This window comes from Muntiacus reevesi, chromosome 2 (genome assembly GCF_963930625.1).
Source record: "Muntiacus reevesi chromosome 2, mMunRee1.1, whole genome shotgun sequence".
Classification (NCBI taxonomy): Eukaryota; Metazoa; Chordata; class Mammalia; order Artiodactyla; family Cervidae; genus Muntiacus; species Muntiacus reevesi.
The window spans coordinates 226,525,472-226,546,375 of NC_089250.1; the positions used below are offsets into that span (position 1 = coordinate 226,525,472).

The 20,904-nt window shown below is 54.6% G+C and overlaps 1 protein-coding gene across 1 annotated transcript in view; it reads left to right on the forward strand.

Annotated features, from left to right (window-relative positions):
- JPH3 (junctophilin 3) overlaps nt 1–20,904 on the forward strand; it is a 74,394-nt gene that overhangs the window by 9,427 nt on the left and 44,063 nt on the right. The gene's annotated exons all lie outside the window — the stretch shown is intronic.

Consider the following 20,904-nt stretch of genomic DNA (forward strand, 5'->3'; position numbering starts at 1 on the left):
ACCATCTCATCCTGTCTCATCCCTTTGTCCTTCTATCCTCAGTCTTTCCCAGCATCAGGGTCTTTTCCAGTGAGTCAGCTCTTTCCATCAGGTAACCAAAGTATTGGAGCTTCAGCTTCAGCTTCAGCATCATTCCTTGAATGATGAATATTTGGGGTTGATGTCCTTTAGGATTGACTTATTTGATCTCCTTGCAGTCCAAGGGACTCTCAACAGTCTTTTCTAGCACCACAGTTCGCAAGCATCAGTTGTAGCCCTTAAATCAGTGGTTTGAGGTAAGGTGGACATGCTCAGTCGCTTCAGTCGTGTCCGACTTTTTGCAACCCCATGGACTGTAGCCCGCCATGGCTCCTCTGTCCATGGGATTCTTCAGGCAGGAATATTGGTGTGGGTTGCCATTTCCTTCTCCAGGGGATCTTCCCAACCCAGAGATCAAACCCACATCTCCTGCATTGCAGGTGGATTCTTTACCACTGAGCCACCAGGGAAGCCCTTGGGGTAAGGCATGGGGTCTCATTTAGGGGATGAGAAAGTGAAGTGTGCACGTCCTGTGGCTTTAAGAGGTTGCATGACTATTGGGTTGTGGGCTCAGCTGGCCCAGAGCTGTCCGCGGTCCCAAGCGATGGTGTTCCCCAGTGGAGCCATCATTTCATCCCCATCCTTACAGCTGAGGAAGCTAGGGCCAGAGGAGCCCACATCTTACCGTGAAGCAGAGGCCAGAGAGGGTGACACTATCTTTTGAGTCTGAACCTCCAGTGGGCCTTCATCCACAATCATAAATGCGTGGGTTCTCCCAGGCCCTCCGAGAACTGTGACCCTCTCCCAGGGGCAGGCAAGTCCTGTGACATTTTGTGGGCACCTCTAGGGGTTGCAGACTCCCTGAGGCTTCTCCAGAGACCCCAGATGAGAACCCCATCATTCTCCACAGGTGTCCGTACACACCGAGATTTCACAGCCAGTGGGAAGTGGACAGAGGACCTGTGGACTCCTACAGGTCTGAGTCCGAGGCAAAGGGCAGGAGTGGGTAGTGGGCCTCCCCCGCCCCTCCATCCCTCCTCTCCTCTCAGGATGCTCCTCTCCAGGGGCCTACAGCCCGAGGCTTCTCCCAGAGGACTCCAGGGTCCACGCTTGCAGCCAGCATCTGACGCCCTGACCTTCTTCCCATCCTGCTCACCGCAGCTACCCTCTGTCAGCTACCGTCACTCCCGTGCCTGGTGAGTGTTTGGCCTTTTGAGCTGGGAGTGACCTGGCCTTCTTCTTCTTCTTCCTTTTTTTAAAAATTTTGGCTGCACTGAGACTTCCCTGCCATGTGCAGCTTCTTCATTGCAGTGTGGACCCAGTAGTTGGGGCGTGCAAGCTTAGTTGCCCCTTAGCATGTAGGATCTTAGTTCCCCAACCAGGGATTGAACCCTGCATTGGAAGTGCAGTTTCTTAACCACCGGACCACCAGGGAAGTCCCTGCCCAGGATTCTTCCCTGTGGTCCCCTTGTGAGATAAGCGTGACCCCTCCATTTTACAGAAGGGGGGTGGCCTGAGGCTCAGGGGGGTAGGGGAGATGGGAAATGCTGAAACAGGGACTAAACTACTTTGTGGTCTGACTGGGGCCGCCTGGACAGGCTCCCAGAGGAGAGCCAGGGGCCTGCAGTGGGGGCGCCTGATGTGGGTGGTCATGAGCACCACACTGGGAAGACCTGTCCCCCTATCCCAGCGGGTCTCTGCATCAGGGCTGAGGACGGCGAATGGGGATGGGGGTGTTTCCATGGGGGCTGGGCAGCACCTGCGCTGTGGGGAGTCCTGGAGGGGTTTTCAATGGGAGGGTTTCAGGGACTAAGGGAGTTTGGGGGGCCTGTAGGTGAGTGCCAGATGAGATCCTATCTGGCTGGCCACTCACAAATTGTGCAGGCTTTCTCGGAGACTGGTTGTAGGAGCAAAGCCAGGGGGCATGAGCTGGGGCCCCATTGCCCACCTGGGGACGTGCAGTCAACGCATGTGTGTTTCAGGGCCCTACCCCCAACCACTGGGTTGTCACTGGTGAGTTTGGAGACCCGGCTGCTCATGGGTTGCTCTGAGATGCACTTTGGTGAGGACAGTGAGGGTGGTCTGTGGCTTTGCAAGTGTGGCGCCCCCTCCCCCCGCCTCCGGCCCCCTGGTGCCCCTGGGCCTCTGCGTGCACCCGTGCTTGTGCACTGGCTTCAGTGGCATCATCTCTCCTTGGACTGGAAGCTCCAGGAGGGCAGAGGCCCATCTGTCGAGTTCCTAATTGTGACCCCTGGTCCGGCCACAGCGCCTGCAGCAGGGGGACCTCAGGAGACCATGGTTGGATGGTGAATGAATGACCCTTAGCAGGGAGCTGGAGATGTGAGAGGGCAGCCTTTCGTGGAGAGGGGGAGAAGGCCGGGAGGCAGGGCTTGGTCTGCAGCAGAGGGAGGCAGAGGGTAACAGCATCTGAGCTCAGCTTCCGGGCTGCAGGCAGGATGCTGGATTTTGTCCAGAGGCCAGGGAAGGGCTCTGAACGATTTAAGCAGGGCAGCATGCGATCTGGTGTTTGTGCTTTTGTAATTAAATGTTTTGTTTCCAGATAATTGTAGATTCACACGCACTTGTGAGAATGATACAAGGGTATCCCCTAAACCCTCCACCACATGCCCCCAGTGGTAACATTTTGCAAAACTCTAGTACGGTGTTACAGTCCGAATGGCAGCGTGGGTACTGTCCCAGACAGAAAGCCTGTCACCACCCGGACCCTCCGTCCTGCTTTAGGGCCACATCTGTTCCCCCCCCCCGCTGCACGGGTCTCTGAGCTCAACCTCTGCGACCACGGATCTGCTCTCCATTTCTGTCATTTCTCATTTCAAGAATGTTCTACAAATGTAGCCTTTGGGAGCTGGCTTTGTTGCGCGCTGTGGTTCCCTGGAGACCATCCAGGCCATTGTTCGCACCAACAGTTGGTTCCTTTCACTGCCCACTGTGCTCCTCCGTGAATGGAGAGGCGCCCTTTCCCGGTTGAGGGGCGTCTGGGGTGTTCCCGCGGGGGCTTCTGTGAATACCACCGCTGCACTCTTCCACACAGAGGCTCTGTGCGAACCTAAGCCTTCATTTCTCTGGGATAAATGCCCAGATGTGCGCTTGCTGGGCCGTGCGGCAGTTGTATGGCTGTGTTTGGATGATCACTCTGGCTGCTGGGTAGGGAAGGAAAGTGGGGGGCGGTGCTAGAGGAAGCTGGGGGCCCCCGGGAGGGGTGCAGGTGTCCAGGAGGGAGGGGATGATGGCCTGGGTCTGGGTGGGGACAGTGCGCAGGGGAGAACCCGAGGCCTGAGAATTTGGAGGTGGGCAGAGCAGGGGGTGGAGTGCAGGCAGACAGTGCCCAGGAACTGGGGGCTGAGGGGACCCCGGGGAGGGGTGGATGTGGAGTTAGGTGAGGACAGGGTGTGGTGGCGGTTGTGAGTCTGGGTCTCAGGGGACATCGTCCTGAGGGAGGTGATGCTGAAAGCCAGGGGAGGCGTGTTCCTGGAGGGGCCCCAGTACTCAGATTTGGAGGAGGGTGGGGAGGGTGGGAAGACAGACCGAGGGAGCAGGAGGACAGCAGGAGCAGAGGCGGGCCAGGGACTCAGCCCTCGCTTGTCCTGTCCACCTGGCCACCATGTTCCCTCATCAGGTCCTCTGATCACCCCCACGTAGTGTGCCCATTTACAGACCAGGAAAGCAGGGACCTGCCCCAGTCACGAGGGAGAGCTGCATTCCGGAAGCCACCGAACCACAGAGCACAGGGCTGAGTTCAGACCACACGCAGGCCATCGGTTACAAGCCTGCGAGGGCCTTCCTGAAGGTACATGAGCCCAGGTGAAGATTTCCGAGCTGGCACCCAGTACCCACGGATGCTCCATGAATAAGCTGCTATTGCTGTTGTTGTAGACCCTTCACAAACCCCAGGGGTGGATGGTAGCCCCTATTCTGTGCTTCACATCCTCCCCACTTATCCTATTATATCCCATAGGTGGTCCCAGTCACGCCTGTGCCCTGAGAGAAGACAAATCGTGTTGTGTTTATTGAGATATAACTTACATAAAATCCACTTTTTTAAAGTGCATAATTCAGTGCTCTTTAGAATGTTCACAAGGTTGTGCAGCTGTCACCATCACCTAGTTTTAGAACATTTTTATCACCCACAAAAGAAACCCTGTTCTACATTAAGCAGTGACTCCCCATTGCCCCCCGTCCCCCAGCCCTTGACAAGCCCTATTCTGCTGTCTGTGGACCTGCCTGTTCCGGATATTTCATGTGGATGGAATCCTACACTCTGCATGTGGTCTTCTGGGTTTGGCTTATTTCACTCAGCACCCAGGTCCATCCACATCCCATGTATCAGAAGTTCATTCCTTTTTTTTTGTTTAAATTTTTTTAAAAATTTGTTTTTGGCCGTGCTGGATCTTCACTGCTACACGGGCTTTTCTCTCATTGTGGAGAGCAGGGGCTACTCTCTGGCTGTGCTCCATGGTTTCTCATTGGGACGGCTTCTCTTGCAGAGCCTGGGCTCTAGGCATGCGGGCTTCAGTAGTTGCAGCCCAGGGGCTAAAGTAGTTGCAGCTCCTGGGCTCTAAAGCACGGGCTCAGTGCACAGCATGTGGGATCAGAGATTAAACTCATGTCTCCTCCATTGGCAAGTGGATTCTTTACTGCCGCGCCACCAGGGAAGCCCCTTCTTTCCTTTTTAAGACTGAGTAACAGTGAACTATATGGATAGAGCTCTGTTGTTTATCCATCCATCCGTCGATGGGCATTTGTGTTGGTTCCACTCTTGGACTGTTGTGAATAGTGCTGATGTGAACATTTGTGGACACAGTTTCGTGTGGAAATGTTTTCCATTCTCTTGGGTAAATACCCAAGAGTGGGACTGTGAGATCTGATGGTAACCGTGTTTCACCTTTTGAGGAGCTGCGGGACTCTTCCAGAGCAGCTGCATAGTTTTGCATTCCCGTCAGCAGGGGTCTGAGGGTTCCAATCCAATATGGCCATCCTGGTGGGTGTGAAGTGGTATCTCACTGTGGTTTTGATTTGTGTTTCCCTAATAACCAGTGATGTTGAGCATCTCTTCACGTGCTTCTTGGCCATTTGTGAGACTTCGGAGAAATGTCTGTCCAGATCCTTGCCCACTTTAAAGTGGGGTTATTTGTCTTTTTATTGTTCAGTTCTAAAGCTTTTTTTTCATGTATTGTAGATACCACAGTGACTTAAACTGAAGCACCTGACTCTTGGCCACCCCCAGGGTGCCCACTGGCCTGCTGCCGCCCCCTTGGATGACAGATTCCTTCATACATTGTGGGTGCCCTTCTCTTGGTCAGAATACCTAGCACAGTACCAGGCACACAGTAGGGGCTCAGCAAACATTGGGACTCAGCACACCAGCTAAGGGGCCAGGCGGTCCTGTCTATTTCTCAGTGAAGTGGCTGTGATGGGTTGCATTTAGGCTTCGTGTTACCAGCCAAGAGAGAACAGCAGGGGTGTCTGTGGGGAAGTGGGGACCCACGCAGGTATTTACTGAGCACTGAATGTGCCAGGCAGTGAGCTAGACCTGGGGGAGAGAGGGGTCCAAGAGCCCTGGGGCGGGGTGTGTGTTTGCACAGGCTGGGGACCTGTGTCAGCGAATCCTGGATGGGACCGGCAGATGTCTGGGCATCTGGGAACACCTTCTAGGGCAGCACTTTTCCACAGAGACCTGAGAGTGGCAGGAGAGAGGCAGGTGTCAGAGCTGCACAAGGAGGAGATGTTTAATCACCCCCAGAGGCAGGGAGAACAAGGCTGAGGGGTGGGGGACCAATGTGGCTTCTGGTCGGGCACAAGGGGCCATGCCTGGGGGCCAGACCCCTGCCCAGTGCGTGGGGACCATGGCCTGACCCTTCTGTCTGCACAAAACCAACCCAATGGTCAGGAGAAATGAGCCAGCAGGTAACCCGCTGGGGCCCAAGGTCCCAGTCCGCAGCCGGGCCAGATTCTCCCAGCATTCCGCACTGCCCAGACAGACTGGGGACCCACGCACCCTGCGTGGGGGGCTGAGCGGCTGTGTCCATGGGGCCGGGCCCAAATGTGGAGGAAGTTAATTTATGAGTCCCCGAGAGAATGCGGCAGAAATACAGCAGAAGTCAGGGTTTTCCCGGGCCTGGAGGCTGCCGTGTTGTTGGAGAGACAGGAGAGAGGAAGGGAGGAGAGCAGGGGAGAGAGACGGAAGGAAGGAGAAACAGGGAGGGCAGAGAGGGAGGGCAGAGTGGCAGGGCTGGCGGGGGAAGAGCCAAGGAGTTGGGGGCGGGCTGTGGGGGCAGCGAGGGAGAATGAGCCCTTCCGCCCCGCCAAGGGCACACGTGGTATTTCTCAGCACCCCCCTTGTTCAGAAGCCCAGAGCCCAGCCCCTCCCACGCACCTTTCCATAAAGCCCCAGCAGCTGTCCCCTGAGGCCGGCTGTCCTGTAGCCCAGAGCAGCCTGAGCAGGGCCGGGGGCGACTGGGGGTGGTCTGTCCCACTGCCGGCGGCCAGGCTGCTCCCGTGCCCCGGTCAGGCACCCCTGCCTCGGTGTCCAGCCCTGCACCCCCTTCTCCAGTCAGTGAGGGGCCCCATCCCCCAAGCAGCCCACCGCCTGATCCCACTTGAGCTGCTGTCAGTTTGATCCAAAGTCCTGGGATGACAACGCAGGGCAGCCTCACCTCCTGTGGAGCAGAACCCCCTGACGTGGGGACACCCCCTCCTTCTGCCCGGAGCCGCCCCCTGGACCCCTGCCCAGCAAGCTGCCTGAGGGTCATCAGGGCTGATTCTGAGCCTGGTCCAGCCAGGCTGCAGGGGGCAGTGCTGGGGGCTCCTGAGTCCTCTCTGCGCCCTTGCCTCTCTGGAAGGTCCCCAGGCCCCCTGGGCGTTGAGTCGCCTGGGGCGGTGGTGGTGGAGGGGTCTGCTGGCCAGTGGACACCGAGCGGACCTCTTCTGCTCCTCCCTCTGCCCTTGGGGCCCACGGGGCGGGTTCAGGGTGGTGGTGCCACGTGTCCCGGGCCCAGGCCCCTCCTTGGCTGGCCGCTCCAGCATCCAGCAAGGGGCTCATCTTTAGCCCTCTGGCCGGCAGGCCTGGGTGTAACGCTCTTCCAGGGTGTTTGCAGCCACCCTCACTGGATGTGCCGTTTCCGGGGGTGAGAGAGTCCCGGGTTTGGCAACCGCCACCACGGTTTGATGCCGGTGAAATAAGGATACAACTTCTTCCCCCATAATCCCCAACTCCTCCCTCCCCCTGGGAGCCCACCGATCCTGGGGTGGGGGTCCCTGCCCCAGCCCCCCCACCTAGGGAGCAGATGTATCACCTGAAATCAGAGCCCACCTCCGTGTCCTGAGGGGAGTCCCTGGAGCATTCTCCACCCCACCTGCTGCCAGGGCCTCTGGGTTTGGGGGTGTTCTGTGGGGGTTCAGGGCACAGCTTGGAAATACTCCTCAGCTGTGGGGTCCCCTGGGCTGCAGAGCAGGCTTTCTGGGAGTCTTCGTCTGTGGGGGCCCCCATGGAACCCAGTAGTCAGCAGGTTTTTTCTGGCCTTGACAGGAAGTGGTCATATCCCTTCTGGGGTGGTCAGGGGAGCTGTGATGCCTGTCGGTGGGGGGTCACGTGCAGAGACCCTCAGGCCCCTCCCCAAGGCAGAGGAAGGTCGGGGCCCGCTCCTCCCCGGGGCCCACCCTGCCCCGACTGCAGGGGCTCTGCGGACTGAGGCTCTGTTTTTTATTGTTTGAGCTACAGTTCATACAACACAGTTCCCCCATTTAAGGCGTGCAATCGCGTGACCTCTAGTATATTCGGAGTTGTGAGCATTTTCATCACCTCAGAAAGAAGCCCTATGCACAGCTGTCATCAGCCCCTGCTCACCCCCTAGCCCCTGGCAACCAGGAATCTGCTCTCTGTCTCTGCGGATCTGTCCACCATGGACACTTCATGGAGCTGGAACCCTGTGCTGTCTGGCTTCTTTCTCTCACAGTAACATTTTCGAGGTCCATCCGTGTCATAGCTTGACTACAGGCCATGTCGGTGTTAAGACTGGGTAATGTTCCAGCATGTGGACGGACCACATTCAGTTCATCCAGTCGTCCAGTGATGGACCTCTGCGTTGTTTCCCGCTTTGGGCTGTTGTAAACAGTACTGCTGTGTGAACATTCTTGCACAGGTTTATGTGTCGATGTGTGTTTTATTCATTTCATTCTTGGGTATCAAGCCAGGAATGAAATTGCTGGGTCAGGCTGGACCTCTCCACTTAAGAGAAACTGCCAGACTGTTTTCCAGAGCGTCTGAACCCTTTTACATTTCAGCTTCTTTTTAAAAGTTTCCTGGAAGCTGAGACATCTTTACGAGGCCCCCCACCCCTCACCCAAACCTGGAAATCTGTTCCTGGACGTGGTGAAGTCTGTGTTTGGAGAAAATCATTTCTTGAGCACATGGTCTGTGCTGAGCATGGGGACCGCTCAGTGTCACCCCCTGCAGGCGACCGCACCCATGTTCCTGCCCCCCACCCCCGCTGCCCTGCTCTAGCTTTCTTCGGGTGCGGTTCACCTAGTGTCTCTAAATCTGTCCCCCTAACTCTCAGATCCTTGAGGTTCTTTGTTCACTATACCCTCAGGCCCTGGCACTCAGAAGGTGTCTGGTGGTTATGGGTTGGGATAACTGGTCGTTTAGAGAAGGGGCTGTCCCAAAGCCACAGGAAGCCGGGGAGGGGACAGGGAGGGACCCTGGCGAGGCTCTCCCACTGAGCGTGACCAGCGAGCCTGTTCTCCATGTTTGAGGGCTTTGGAAAAGGAGACTGCAGGACCAACTGGCATCCAGCCCACTCTCATACTTCTCAGAGAGGGTGCACTGGGCCAGGGGTGGGGGCATTCACAAGGAAATGACAGAGATCCGGAGCTGTAACAGGGCCCTGGGGGGGGTGGGGCTCCGTGGGGAGAAAACCCCCAGGCGCTCTGCAGTCTTTCCAGACTAGTGTCTGGCCAGGGTCCTTACTGCAGTCCGGCGCGCTGGGAGCTACGATTATTCCCATTTTATAGACGCGGAAGCTGTGGGGGATGCGCCCGGCTTCACGGCTTAGTTGCATCCTGCCCCTGCCTCCCACGCCCTCTCCCTGTCCCCCTGGAGCAGGAACCCCACCCAGGCAGCAGCCCTCCCCCTCCCTGGGGTCCTCTGGGCCTGCACACTAGGGCCCAGGCTGGTGGGGGTGTGGAGCCCCTGCTTTTGGTGGTGGGCTTGGGTGTTTTCCTATGACAATGGCTCCGGGCTCAAGTCACATCTCGAAGGGATCTGACCTGCCTGAGCCCCAATCCGCCGTCCTGCCCCTGGTGCTCAGCCTGTAGCCTGGGCCCAGGCCCTGGTTCTGGGGTGAATGGTGTGTGTGTGCAGCCCTTGTCCCTGAGAAGAGCCGGCAGGGCTCCCCGGAGATTGTGAAACAGGCTGCAGCCTGGGGCGGGGTGGGGGGTGGGGGGGGAAAGCTGGGAGCTTGACCTCTGGCAGCTCTTCAGCAAAATCTTGGTCCTCAAAAAATGTAACGTATCAAAGAAAATGGTTATTGGTCCTGAAATAAGAATCACACAGAAGCTTTTTTTTTTTTTTAATGGTTATTTATTTATTTGGCAGCTCTTAGTCTCAGTCATAGCACTCAGGATCTTCGATCTTCATTGCAGCATGTGCAGTCTAGTTCCCTGACCAGGGATCGAACCCAGGCCCCCTGCATTGGGTGTGTGGAGTTTTAGCCACTGGACCACCAGGGAAGTGCCCCTCGAGTTTTTAAAACCCACCTCTGCTCAGGCCTTGCCTCTGACTGCTGAATCAGACTCTCTGGGTGAATGGGGCCTCAGTCATTAGTTTAAGGTCCTGCAGGGGTTCTAACAGGACAACCTGGGTTCTTGACCTCAAGTGCTGAGAAACACAGAGGGTGTTATAGCCCTGGTGGTCTGCCCACCCCCCAGAGTTTCTGCTTTAAGGGGCCCAGGGGAGCCCGAGAATCTGCATTTCATTGAGGTCCTGGGTTGCGGATGCTGTCGGAGACCCCAGCCCAGAGCAGCCACAGCCACCACTGTCCTTCGCAGCCCCCAGGTCCTCTGCCTGGTCACGTGCTGGACAATCGTGGCCTCTGATATGATGTACTTAATGCAGAACCTGCCACACACCATCGTGAGGCACTTTGCAAGTACAAATCCACTTTCTCCCCTTGAGTGTCCCATGGGGTGGAAACGGGGACACAGAGGCACAGCTGTGTCAGGCGTCACAGGGCAGCTCTGGAGGCGTCAATTGTTGGTCTGGCTCCAACTCCTGGCTCCTCCCCCCTTTCTTTAGCCCGAGAGGAAATAATTTTACCCCCATTTGCAGATGGGGAAGTAGAGGCTCAGGTCAGGTCATCCTTCCAGGATCTGTGCTCAGACCTGCCTGGCTTCTGGACACTGAAGGGCCCTCCCCGGGGAGGGGGCTCCCTTGCTTTCTCCTCCCACTCCTGCCCAATGCCCCCCACTGCCACACCTCATAATTGCTTCCATGAACCTTCTAAGAGGCCAGCCCTGCCAACCTCAGCAGTTGAATCACGGTATCCCCTAGGTGACCAGAGAGGAAGGCATGGGCCCACAAGGAGACTTCCTGGGTGGCAGGTTGGGAACCCTGTCTTCTATTCCTGTCTGCCCTGTTCAGGCCCAGGGGGAGGGACAGGAGAGGTGGGCAGGGGTGCTCACCGAGGCCCGAGAGGATGTGGGGCTGAAACTTGGAAGCTGCGGGAGGGACACCCAGATCTCCCCAGCCTGTGCCTCAAAACCATTGACCCCAGAGAGGAGGCTGCACTTGACATGACTGGGTCAGAAGCAGCAGCCGCCGCCTCTGAGCAAAGCCCGGGGTCCTCCCACCACCCAGGGCCAGCCCCTCAGTGCTGGGCGCAGAGCTACTTCCTAAAGGGACCTCCTGTGGGGTGAGTCGAGCTGCCACCTTGATTGAGGACCGCTGGGCCTGGGGGCCTGGTGTGGTGGGAGCTGGAGGCTGTGTACTTCGATGCAGACCCCTCTCAGAGTTTTCTGGTGGGCAGTAGAAAGGTCGCAGGCCTGGGAACCCGGCACATGTGGCAGGGGTCCTAGCTGAGCTGCTTCCATCAGGACTTTGGGCAAGAGCCTTAACCTCTTCACACCTCAGTTTTTCTGTCTGTAAAATGGGCAGCGTCTCCCTCGTGGCTCCCTGGGGCCTGCTGTGAGCACTCTGTAGGGAAGTTGGGACCTCCACCCTCCCCGGGAGGTCAGGGTGACTGACAGGCAAGCAGAGGGGGGCTCTCCCCAAGGAGTGCAGCCCAGAGGGAACCAAGCTCAGGGAAGGGAGCGCTAACTGGGGTCTACAGACCAGCCGCTCCTCAGACTCGCCCCAGAGGTGTACTTGTCAGCTGACGGTGCCGGGGGGTGGGCCGACCCCTCATTCCTCACAGCCCCTTCCTTCCAGCGCTGGGGACAGCGGAGGAAGGAGGTTCAGATCTTCACCCCTTCCTGCTGTGTGGCCTCGGACAAGTCACCCCACTGCTCTGAGCTCCCTGATGCAACGACAGGTCTTGGCCCTCTGTAGATGGTGAGAGCTCAGCAGATGTCAGCAGACTGTGTCCCTGGACGCCGTGGCCATGGTTCCCAACCCGAGTGCCCCAGAGAGTTTTCTTGGCGCCTCCAACTGAGAAAGCAGCCAGTGCAGGGAAGTTCAGTAGAACCCTGACTTAACAGCGCTTAGCTGTAAAGAATCCCCCTGCAGTGTGGGAGACCTGGGTTCCATCCATGTGGTGGGAAGATCCCTTGGAGAAGGGAAAGGCTACCCGCTCCAGTATTCTGGCCTGGAGAATTCCATGGACTGTATGGTCCATGGGGTCGCAAAGAGTCGGACACGACTGAGCCAACTTTCACTTCACTTAACAGTGTTCGTTCATCTGAGGTTAGACCCATCTCCTGTTTTTCTGATGTGGAAAAGACCTTCCATTTATTCATAATCACCAAAACTTAAGCAACAAAGGTACTCTTGAGTTGGAGTGGAGGACACAGTATGGTTCAGGCCCACAAAAGGCATGGAGGTCTGAAGTGTGTGTTGCAACGTGAAAGAAGCCAATGTGAAAAGGCTTCATAGTGAGTCCACCCTGTGACTTTCTGGAAAGGCAGAACCGTGGAGACACTAAAAACTGAGTGGAGGCCAGGCACTGGGGGAGGGAGGGTGAGCAGGCGGAGTGCAGAGAGTTTTAGGGCAAGGAGGTGACTCTGCATGATTCAGTAACGGCAGATACATGTTGTCACATTTATCCAGAATCGCGATGGGCCACACCAGGGGCAATGAGATACATCAGTACTGGCTCACTGACTGTAATACATGCACCACACTCGTATGTGTCTGTACTTGCACTTGGTTTTCTGTAGACTTTATAGTTCAGTTCAGTTGCTCAGCTGTGTCTGACTTTCTGCGACCCCGTGCACTGCAGCACGCCAGGCTTCCCTGTCTGTGATGGACACGGACACCAACCTCCAGAGCTTGCTCAAACTCATGTCCATCAAGTCGGTGATGCCATCCAACCATCTCATCCTCTGTCATCCCCTCTTGAGGTTCAATCTTTTTTAAGCTTTTTCTATTTTAATCCGTAAGAAATATCTGGTAACAGATAAAACCGTGGCCGTGGTTCCCGACCCGAGTTCTTCTTAAAAAAAAAAAAAAAGCTAAACTAAACCTTCCCAGGATGAGTGGATAAGGAGACAGTAAAAGATGAGTGGTGCGGAAGGAGCAATGCTGGTGTGAAGTGGGTCGTGTGGGCACCACCTCGGATGCTGACTGAGGCTGGCTCTGAGCCTGGTCCTCCCCCAGCCTTTGGGGACCCTGCCCCCCGCCGTGGAGGTGGGCCTACCTGGGTGGCTCCTTGGTCCAAGGCCAACCCCGCCTGAATCCCCTCCCCTCTGGGCAGCACGGGGGCCCATAATTGCTGGTCTCCACGGGCTCTGCTTTTGCTCTCAGCCCCTCCCAGCCTTGGGGTGGCTTCCCAGCTGGTATCCTGTTCTCAGTGTGGGAGTGGCTGTCACCTGCACCCGATGCTCATGGCCTCTGAGGTCACTGACCTTTCCTGCCTCTCTGACATGTCTGATGCCTTCTCAGAGAGTTTTGTCCCCTCCATCCCTCCAAGACGGCCACCGGCCTGCCACCTGGGCTTTCTCTACTTCCTCTACCCACCTGCTAAATACTAGGGCTGGGCATTCTCCAGGTCAGCGTTCTCTGTGAGGAGCAGGGCTTTACCTCGACACCCAGGTTCACCTTCGGGCCCCCACGAGACACAAATCCCGAGGCTGAGTTTCTACAGCTGGGGAAACAGCTGGGAAGACTACTGTTGTGAGAATTTTCTCATGAAAGTCTCATCCCCCTTGAAAAAGTTAATCTTTATCATGACGATGTGCTCATAGTTTAAGATGTCAGTGGGTGCTACAAACAATAGCACTTAGAACAAAATCGGCAGGATCCCGATCCCTACTGCTGCCCAGAACTATGACTTTAAACTCCGGCAGCCGTGTCTTCAGAGACTCACCTCTGAGTTTCTACATCTGTGTGCTGACTGGTTCCTTGGTTCATCATCTCTTTGAGCTGTTAGGTGCTGACTTCCTAAGGGGCTACAGTCCATGGGGTCGCAAAGAGTCAGACACGACTGAGCGACTTAACACGCACGCACTGACATCCTAAGAGGCAGCATGGGACTTTTAAGTGAAGATTCTCAGTCTTGGGACTTGCCTGGTGGTCCAGTGGTTTAAGAATCCACCTGCCAGTGCTGGGGACATAGGTTCTATCCCTGATCCGGGAACTAAGATTTCATGTGCCTAGGGGCTACTAAGCCCACAAGCTACAACTACTGAGCCCGTGTGCTGCAACTACTGAAGCCTGCTTGCCCTAGAGGCCATGCTCTGCAACAAGAGAAGCCCCTGCAATGAGAAGCCACACAACCACAACTAGAGAGAGTCTCTGTGCAGCAACAAAGAGCCAGCATAGCCTATATATATTTATATGTATAATTGAGACAGACTTAAATAAAAGATTCTCAGTCTTTTAGAACCACCTTCCTCTTCCCTTCTTTAACTGTTTCAGCATGGTTACAGTTCTTCTGTTAAATTCGTCAGGAGTTGTCATTATTACAAGACTATTAAGCATAGCTTATTACCAGGGCAAGCAATGCACTAATTCTGTATACACTCAAGTACTTCTCCTGTGCAGCATAAGTTAGTAGCTGCCTCAGTTTTTCAAATGTATGAAGTGAAAGTCACTCAGTTGTGTCCAACTCTTTGCGACCCCATTGACTGTAGCCCACCAGGCTCCTCTGTGTTTGGAATTCTCCAGGCAAGAATAATGGAGTGGGTAGCTATTCCCTTCTCCAGGGGATCTTCGCAACCCAGGGATCAAACCCAGGTCTCCCACATTCCAGGTAGATTCTTTACCACCTAAGCCACCAGAGAAACTCAAGAATATTGGAATGGGTAGCCTATCCCTTTTCCAAGGGATCTTCCTGCCCAGGAATCAAACCGGGGTCTGCTGCGTTGCAGACGGATTCTTTACCAGCTGAGCTACCAGGGAAGACCTGGTTCCCCTGTCAGGGAATTGAACCCCTGTCTCCCACATGACAGGCGGGAATACTTACCACTATGCTGGTCATTTCTTTCCCCACCTTCCAAATGCTCAGTAAAATACTACTCCATACAGCTTTTTGCCTGAATAAATCCACCAAATTCTCTACATATATATAGTATACACACATTTCATATTCACATATTTCATATTTTCTTTCATTGCTTGCTCTAAGTTATATACAATTGACCCTTGGACAGGGTGTCAGGATGTGGGGCTCCGATCTTCCACGAATTTTAAAATCTATGTATAATTGATAGTCAACCTCAGTGTGTGCAGTTCCACAGAATCTGCAGTTCTGCATCTGTGGATTCAACCACTGTAGTTTTTAACCATTGGAAAAAAATCATGTATAATTGGACCCTCAAACCTGTGGTATTTTTGTGTGCATATATAAAATCATTTCCCCTCATGTTTGCTGGATCCCCCTGTGTCCTCCCTCTTCTGTGGTTTGTGTCCTCGTTTTGGTGGAATACATCCTGCAGTAGCTCCCTGAGAAAGGATGGGTGGAAGATAGTTGTTGTGGCTTAATTACTGGATCGATTGGTTGTATATGTAGTTTTAGATTGAAAATCATTTTTGTTCCAAATTTGAGTGGGAGAAATTCCCCATCAAGGTCTCGGTCTCAGTGTTGCTACAGAAAGGTCTCATGCCATGCTCTCAGTCCTTCGTGTGAAGTCTCTCTTTCTTCTCTGGAAGCACTTGGGATCTTCCTTTGCTCGCTGAGGTTCTGAAGTTTCACTGGACTTGGCCTGTATCTCTCTCCTTGGTCATGCAGGGTGTCTTGAGCCCTTTCAGCCTGGACGCTCACATCCTTCAATTCTGGGACACTTTCCCATTTTACATCTTTGGTAATTTTCCTTCCTTGCTTTCTGGAACTCCTAGTATATAGATTTGAAGCCTTCTACATGACTCATGGATGGCTCTAAATTTCTTCTCACTATCTTTCACTACTTTGCCTACCTCTTTTTGTTCTAATTTCTGAAAGATTTCCTTGACTTTACCATCCAGCTCACATCAAAATTTTTATTTTGGCCGTTACACTTTTAATTTCCAAGAACTCTTTCCCTGATTTTTTTCCCTTTTTTAAAAAATTGCATTTGATTCTCATTTTGAAGGTTCATCATCTGTCTTATCTCTGTGAGGATTTACTGTTTGATGTCCACACCCTGCATTTCCCATGATTCCCTCCAGCTTTCCCCTAGGTAGGGCTCTTTCCTGCCACCTCACCGTCAGGTGCCATGGGTGAGCATCCTTCCAGGATGGGGCCCTGGCCTGAGCACCACGCCCCTGTCTGCTGTGGGCTCCATGCCCCTCCCAGGAAGAACAGTCCCCATCCCACCCAGGGCTTGCTCTTGGAGGACACAGCATCTGGCTGGGCTGACCTGTCTTGTCCCCAGACTGGTCCCTGAAACTATCACAACATTGACAGTTGAACGCGTTGTGTCTGTGATGAACTTCAGTGGAGGAGGCTGGGGAGGGGTTTCAGAATAAGAAAGTAAAAGTGTGTGAGAGACGCAAGGGCCCTGGGGAGACCTGAATAAGTCAGCATGAGCAAGACTGTGCATACCACCCAGGGGGCCGGCAGGGGTTGAGGCCCGGATCTCCGCTGGCTGAGGGCCGTGGGGCGGAGCCAGCTTTTGAATTTGGGCCCGGTGGTGTCCAGAACCAGAGGGCGGCAGTGTCCACGGTGTGGCCAGAGCGACGGTCACAGTGGCTCCCGAGTGGGTCCCTGAACACAGTGTTGGCCTTCCCGGAAGGCTCGTCAGGAATGCAGGGGCTGTGGCCAGGAGCTCAGGGGATGTTGGACACAGCCCCACAAGCCTGAGACCCGCTGGTGTTCACACCTCTTTGGCTCTTCTCTGCAGGCCCAGGTCGCTCCAGTTGGCACCTCACAGGCCACATTTGGGAGGTTTGTTCCTCACCCAAGGTCCACTGAGATCTGGTTCTGAGTTCTGGGTGACAGGGTCATCCCTCATCTTCATTGTGATGTGCAGAGTCCCTGAGTGGGTCACCTGCCCCCCACCCCCAGGTGCCCCCTGGATGGTTCATCTTCATCTGGGTGTCTCCCCGTGAGGGGCAGACACAGGGCTTGTGGGGGCCCCGGGTTGGGGTACAGAGTGCAGACAGGAAGTTGCCCTGCCCTTGGGTCTGCACCACCCAGACTGACCCCACAGCACCGCGGGGGTCAGGGCGCCCCTGCTGGGGTCACACATGGTCTTCTCTCTGCACTGGGCTGGCTTGTCTTTCCATATGCAAGCTGCTTTGGATATAAAACAAAACGATGGACTTAGTCTTTTTAAATAACCGACCAGATTCAATGAAACAGCCATGGGGAACCAGGGGTTTGATTTCAAGCCGTCATCTCCTGGCCCCAAACAAGAAAAGGAGATGGGAAGAGAAGAAAGGACCTGGCCCAGCGGGGGCCAGCCCAGAGCCCCACTTTGGGAGAAACTGGCTCCTGGCTGAAGGCCTGTCTTCTTTCTCTTGATCTGGACCAGCCCTGAAGCTGGGCCCAGCTACCCCAACAGGTCACAGCAGAGCTGATCATTTCTGTAATATCGAAATCCATTTTTCTTACTGATGTCAGCTGTAAATTCAGAAATGTGTTCTGACTGGGAACAAAAGTGCAAATACAATAAAACTGCAAGCCCTGAGCAAGGAAAGCTCAGCTGCACACATCACACCGTGTGGGGAGGCCACACCCATGGCTCCATGTGTCTAGCAGATGGTTATGTCATCACCCTCATGTCACAGGTGAATTAGGAGATCTGAGAGGTGGAGTGAGGACCCCAGGTGTTGGGTAAGTGGAAAGCCCCGGCTCTGAACTCGGGGCTCCTGACTCCCGGTGCCCACGCCCCAGGCTCCAGCACTGCTGGGCAGGCTGGCCCATTAGGGCCCCAGCAACCACAGGCATTTGTTTCAAAGCCCCAACGCCCTCACTCTGCTCAAATCACCTAGAATATGACCAGCTCATCTGTCTTATGTTTCTCACTGTGCATGCGAAGTTGCTTCAGTCATGTCTGACTCTTGGTGACCCCGTGGACTGTAGCCCGCCAGGCTCTTCTGTCCATGAGATTCTCCAGGCAAGAATACTGGAGTGGGTTGCCATGTCCTCCTCCAGGGGATCTTCCCGACCCAGGGATTGAACCAGTGTCGCTTACGTCTCTTGCATTGGCAGGAGGGTTCTTTACCCCAGCACAACCTGGGAAGCCCATTTCTCACTGTGCTTCCGTTCATTTTTCTGTTACTGGTTATTACTGCCTATCTAATTACAGACCATCTTCGTCACCCCAAAAGGAAACCCTAACCCCGATGGCTGTCATTCTCGCCCCACACCCAGCCGCTGGCGACCACCAACCTGCTATCTCCTTGGACTGTCCTTTGAGGCCGTGTATTTTAAAGCGGAGGCTGGCTGTGCGGGCCCTTTTCTTAGTGTTTGCTCCTGTCTGGGCCCACCCTCTGCACACATCTCTGACCCTCTCCAGCCTCGGCTCACCTGTCCAGGGACCTCTGGAGTCACGGAACTCAAGAACAGTATGCCGAGCAGCTTTTTTCCTGATGTGAAAACAGACTAAGCTCTGCAGGGCTGCGTGGCTTGTGGAAGGCCAGGGCAGCAAGACCCAGGAGCTCAGAGTGGCAGGGAGACTCGAATTCCCACCTGAGACCCTTGCTCCACCTGCACCGACGCTCAGAGCAAGCTACTGTTTGCCTTTGTCTCCACGTATGCAATAGATTCCACGTCCATTTCTGGAAGGTGGAACGATGCCCTCCAGTCTGCGGGGACATTGTGCAGACTCCGAGATCGGCACAGGGAGGCCCGCTTCCTGACTCCCTGCTGTTATCACCCTTTTATCTGAGGGAGGGAGTGTGGGCGCTCATTTTCTCAGGGATGGAGGTGGCCTGCACCTCGCGGGATGCCAGGTGTGGCTTCCAGCCTGGTGCCCTCTGGACGAGGGTGGGCAGGACGTCATCTGTGTGCAGAGCCCTGGCAGGGGGAGGACACAAACCCTGGGGTTGAATCCTGTCTCTCTCTGAGCCTCAGTTTCCTCACCTGCCAGGTAAAGAGCTGTTTATCCCTAAGGTTTTCTTCCTTAACCAAATTTTCTTTCATTTTGCAAACTTTTTGTTTTATATTGGAGTAGAGTTGATTTACAATGTTGTGATAGTCTCAAGTGCACAGCAAAGGGATTCAGTTACACGTATCCCTAAGGTTTTGATGATGATGATGAACAACAATTGCTGTTTGTCAAGCGTTAACAAACTTTTCTGCACTTTATGCGGATTGCCGCATTTAATCCACACAACCACCTTCCCTGTTTTACAGGTGAGGAAACTGAGGCATGGGGACTTAAAGCAGATATTCCCAAGGTCACAGATGCAGAAAGAGTGGAGCTGGGACTCGATCCCCTGTCTGCCCCCCTTCTAACTCCTCCCTCTACCCCCACACCCACAACCTCCACAAGGCTGGGTGTGGAGCCCCCATGTGTCCTCAGCTCTGTGCTCAGCCTGCCTTGAGGGGGTGCAGGGGTGCTGGTGGGGAGGTGGGCTGAGTCTCTTCATGCAAGGGCATCCTCAGCTTTGTGGGGGGACTGCCAGAGAAACCCGGGGTGACATCATGGGAGACCCCAGCTGGGGCGGCTGGATTCAGCAAATAAATGAATTTCAGATCATCAGCCTGATCATTTCTAGCCTAAGTATGTCCCATGTAACATTCTCTGAAAATTACTTGTCCATGTGGAATTCAGATTTAACTGGGGGTCCTGTGTTTTATCTGACCCAACCCACAAGTGGAAGTGGCAGGAAGCTGGGACTGAGAGATCTCTGCAACAGAAGCTGGCTCCCAGCTTGAACTGGCCAGAGGAAGGCCTCTGTCTGGCGGAAGGGTCTGGCCTTAAAGGACCAGCTTCCCACAGCCACCCACCCAGGAAGGGAGGAGCCATCCAGGACCAGAGGCTAGTCCAGCGTCCCTCTCACAACCCAGGGTGCAAGTCCTGGCTCTCAGTCCCAGCCTGGGCAGCTGTGGCCCCAGGCAGGAAAAGCTGTTGATATTGGGGGCGGGGTGGCAGAACGGGAGAAGGTGGGGAGCCCCGCCCTGCTGTGTGCTGAGTGTCATTTAATTTGCATAACTACCTACTGCATGAGAAATGGAGACCCGTCCTGTTAGAGTCACACAGCCAATAAGCAGAGCAAGAATATGAGCCCAGTGCTGTGATGTTTTAGCTTGATTGTGGTAAGATATATAGATAACATAAAACTCGCCACGTGAACCATTTCTAAGTGCACAGTTCAGTGGCATCAATCACTCTTACAGTGTCATACAGCCATCACCTCTGTCTGCTTTCAGGACTTCTGTCCCCCCAGATAGTAACTCTGTACCCATTAAGCAATAATTGCCCGTTCCCTGCCCCCAGCCCCAGCCCCGCCATCTACTTTCAGGCTGTCTGGTTTGACTCCTGGATATCTCCTGTGAGAGGAATCAAATAGCGAGTGTCCTTTGTGACATGGCTATTTCACCGAACGTGGTCTCAGGGTTCATCCACGTTGTAACAAATGGCAGGATGGCCTTCCTCTTGAAGGCTGCATGAACAATGTTTCATTGTTGGATGGACCACATTTTCTCTGGCTTTTGTGAGTAATGCTGCCGGGCTCCTGCAGGTACGAGTGCCTGAGTCTCCACTTTGGATTCTTTTGGAGACATCAGGTCTGCCAGTTCTCATGGCTTCAGGTGTGGTGGTCTTCCCAACTCTTCTTGGATGCCTCCAGCAATGGAGAACTCACTACCTTCCAAGACAGTCTCGTCAGTACCCAGTCTGTAGCCTGGCTCTGCGTCCTCACATCTGTCACTCGTGGGCCCCATGAGGCCAGTGTGGAGCCGCTCACCTAGGTGCCCACACCCTTCCTTATGCCCACGTGCCTGAGGAGCTCTGCACTTCACTCCCGGCTGCATCGGACTCTTACTCCTCTCTCTCCCTCCCCGAGCCCTAAGGGAGCAGAATTCAGCTTTGAGAAACAGGAGGGAAGGGTCTTTAAAAATTACCACTCGTGAGTAACGTGGACACTTATATTACCATATGTAACATAGATAGCCATCGGGGAAATTGCTGTGTGGCTCAGGAAATTCAAACGGGGCTGTGTATCCACCTAGAGGGGTAGGATGGGGAGGGAGACGAGAGAGAGGTTCAAAAGAGAGGGGATATATGTATACCTATGGGTGATTCATGTTGAGTTTTGGCGGAAAACAGCAAAATTCTGTAAAGCAA